We start from the raw sequence: 4,464 nt of genomic DNA, 5'->3' as shown, positions 1-4,464 counted from the left end.
CAGATTCTTATGTGACCTAGTGCTCTGATAGGATGACAAAGAATCAAAAAGGCATAAATAAATAGAGAAAGAACACCAATATGGAATGGAGTGGAAAAATCTTCTCATCATTTAAAATCAATTAATTAAAAATACATAGAATACAAGGAAACAATCAACAATAAATGACCCGAGAAGTTCCAACTAAAACCGACTAAACTCAACTAAAGAATCAAAACCAACTATGACACCTAGTAAATAATGAAATAAATATCATGAGGCCTAGAAAATAGTGAGATTAATATCTCAACAATTTATATTATTTATTTATTATTATTATTATTATTATTTTCTTTAAATATATTAATTCCCATTTTCGCTAATTTATGTCAATTTCATTAAGAAGGTGTAAAATAACATGAAAAACCAATAATGTGGTGAGCTTGTTTCTATGGAGTTATGTATTCTTCACCTCATTGCTAGGAACATGATGGGATTCCCACAAGGTGTTTTCGAAGCCCACTTACCTTTCCAAGATTTATGGTGAGTGTTATATCTTTCTCTCTTAAGAGTATAGTGAGAAATATTCTCGTGTTAAGTGAAATCAACTCACAATCATGATCCTAAGGGTGATTAAAAGTCTTCCCTTCACATGTAAATGAGTGATCGAGGGTCCAAATCATGGTCAATACCTTTAATGTGAGTAAATCCTCCTCTTCTGATATAATTAACAATAAGATTCACTTCAAATTCATTTGGATCTCTAGCAAACATCATAGGGATTATGGCGAGTATTCTCTACATTTTGCAAACCCAATCTAGATGATATCCACCTTGATCATAAGCATGATATTTGCACTCCATCATATAATTACAAGTTTCACCATCATGCATCACCCACCCTTTGAAAAGTTTTAGGACAATAAGCTTAGTAGGTACTCTAGTGTAAATATTTGACCACCCTTAGCAGTGAACATTACGCTGACACCTAAGAAGAATTATGAAAGCTTTAGAAGACTCCCTTACTACAATTAGCATATTCATTAAAACATTGTTTTTCTTTTATAAATATTATTATTATTATATTTTTAAACTACTTTACAAAGGCAAGGATGACAATGAAAAAAGTAAATTATTTTGGACCTATTAATTTTTTTTTTTAAATAAAGTTAGAATTTTAACAAAAACTTGGAAAATTATTTAAAATAGCCACTACTTGATTGATGTGCTAATATTATGAAATGAAATGTCAAGAGACCATGACCTTTCCACTTGCCACTCAAGGCATGATACTACATGGCCATCATGCAATTTTAAAGGTGAACAAATGAGATCCCTTAACATTATGTGACGATTAGAAGTGAAGGGTTTTGAATGGATTAACGTAGGATATCATTTCACTCAGTCGACCTCTACAGTTCTTTCCCAATTTTTCAACTTCCCTTCACTTGTACCCTTGACTTGGTTCACCCTTTCCTAGCTTTACAACTTTCCCTTTATGCTTGATAGAAAGTTGGTATCATCCTATCTATGCATTCATAGTTTATGCTATTCAGCCAAAATGTATTTCAATCCAGTCATACACTACTGGACATGTCCTTATTGTTTGGTCCATTCTCTCGCCCAGTAACGGCCATTGTTGTGCATTGTCAATCATTTTTTCATCAATTCTCTCTACCTTATACGGTTTGGATGCACAAAGAAGAAGCAAATATCATAAACTGTCTCAATTTTTCATGGGTGTTGCATCCCAACTAATGGCTCTTGCAGATACCTCAAAATACTTCTCGTACATTGTGTTTGAAGAATTCTTTACCGAAGTTTAACAATGGAACCTTTGGACTTCAATACTTTGATAAAATTTTTGTGTAAAGAGGTATAAATATGAAGATAATGTTATTTATACTCTAAGGTGCAGCTAAATACATTTAGCCACCCGAGATAGGAAATAACAAAGAACTATTATGGAGGGAAGAAAATAACTTCATGTCTCCTCATTTTGGAGAACCTACAAAGGAAACCCTTGAACCTTTCAATTCTTTTCCTTGGCTTTGCAAGTATGTTACTTATAACAATTCTTACATTTATGCTTGTTAGGGTTTAACTAGGGTTTTTCGGTGTTATTACTTCAATTAACGTTGCTACAATTTTCTGGTAGTAGTCGAGACAATTTTTAGCTCTTCTCCTCCTTCCAATACTAGGGTTAAAGTTCAAAGGACACTGTTGAAGATTTTATTACTTCAATTAATGTTGTTATGGTTTTCTAGACATACTGTCTTTCACATATTATATGTTCCATGCTAAGCATATCAATTTGTTTCCTTCGTGTTTTGTACAAGTTTCGTTACGATGGATCATCCGGTTGTGCTAAGGCTTGAATGACAAGTATAGGTATAATATCTTGTTCTCTTTTGTGTCATTCTATCCTATTTCATATTCCCTGATATTATTCTTTTGAGCTATTATTTTAGTCATAAGATCTACATTTTTCTAGGATGGGATTAGGGAAGAGTAGGTTAATGCTAAACTCTAAATTTCCTTACCCTTCTTAGTATAATTTCCATTGATTCCTAATTCATATAAAATTTATTATGGATTTTGGTTTACTTTAAATTGGGCCCTCTTCAACAGCCACCTTGATCCTAATCTAAGGGAGATAGACACTAAGGTTGTATTATTTTTTCTAGGTTGTAACTGGGTCATGGAAAATTGTTAGTTATGAGTAAGGGTTCACAATAAAAGTATTAGTCTTTATTTTTCAATTAATTACACAACAATGATATTAACAATAAGTGTTCTATGCAGGAAATGGTGAAATTTCCTTTAATTTGACCTTCCAAAAGGTAGGCTATATGATCCCCCTTTCCCAATACTTCCTTTACAATTTTTCTTTATTTTTTTCTTAAAGATCCCAATTCAAATAGATTGTTACATTATTCTCTTATGGAATAAATGATTTTGATTTTGGATGATCTAGGTTCGAAAGACTTCCATAGTATCAAAATCGCTAAAGTTTTTTACTTTGTTTGTGTTTGTTGTCATGGGTTGGACTTGCACCCGAAGGGCCTATGCATAACTTTGGAATTAGTACTATTGGGGAAATCCCCTCCCCCGCCACCCCTTTTCTTCATCTACATTGCCTTCTACGGTGAAATTTACATCTATTCATTTTTACAAGCTTAATGGCCTCAAGGTTTCACACCTTAATGCTGAGTAGGTTCTATTCATTCCTAGGTGTACATATTTCTTTTCTTTTTGGATATTTTTATTATTAGATTCTACATGTCACTTTTACAACAAATTTTGAATATCTAGAAAATAATGCTTTGGGTATGTCATTTAATAGTTTAAGGGTTTAATAAAATCACTTCTTGTGGTTATTTGTTTTGAATCTATTTGCATGGAAGTGGCCTATAATATCCATTAGTGTTTGAAACTTATTCTGATACCATGTGTAAATACTAACGTCATATATTCTCCCTTTCAACAATATATTTTTTCAATCAAGTTCATAACCACACATACCAATTTAAACTTATTCTCATACTTAATTTTCCGAGATGATGTTAATTCCCAGATGACATCATTCCATGACCCAATATGAGTCTCATACTCCCACTACCAAACCAACCAATTCCTCCCTTCCTAACTAGGATCAACCTCTCTTGCTCCTACACCTAGAATACTTCGAGATCAAATTATTCTAGTGCTCATGCCCTGAAAGCCAAGAACAACGCCTCTCTCTCTTAGGTCTATAGTCAAACCTTGAGCCTCAAGGCTCGCTGATCCAATTCTTCTAAGTGGCAATTTGTTTCCCCATAATTTCTTAAGTTTCATTCACCAAAAAAGGAATCCACCTCTTCACTGATCATATTTCATTTTAAAGAGATACCTCCTCACTGCCTATCCATTAAAAATATATTTATTAATATTTGAGTCATCTCCTCTCTCTTCCTTCTTAGTATGCATATTAAATGGACTCTTAATTGTTACTTGAATTAGTCACTTGTCTTTAGATAAAATTAAATTTTAAATGACATTTAAGTTATTACTTCACTCATGTTTTATCTATAAATTTATTAATGAACATTTAATATCATCTAAAATAATAATAGTTTATTGTTCCAACTATTTTTTGTTAATAAATATTAACATAATATATTTTATTATATTCTAATTAATTATCAATAAATAATTCATTTATTCTACATATACATTCTATAAAGTCAAGTAGTATATATACTAGTGTGTTGCATATGATGCACGGATATATAGATAGCATAACCATGTATGCATGCTAATGATTTAAGATAGATAGCTATAAAACACGTAAATAGTAAATTTAAAACTACTATCCATAAATTTGAAACTACCATTTCAATTGTTGATTTTTTATTTTCAAAATTCCATTTCTTATATACTTATAGTACGAATAATATAATATCTTTTACATTAATGACAAGATCATGATTATTGGTTATACTC

Source organism: Pinus tabuliformis, chromosome 8 (genome assembly GCF_031772625.1).
Source record: "Pinus tabuliformis cultivar Carrire ecotype Pingquan chromosome 8, CPIR1, whole genome shotgun sequence".
NCBI classification, from domain to species: domain Eukaryota; kingdom Viridiplantae; phylum Streptophyta; class Pinopsida; order Pinales; family Pinaceae; genus Pinus; species Pinus tabuliformis.
This window is presented reverse-complemented; position numbering follows the sequence as displayed.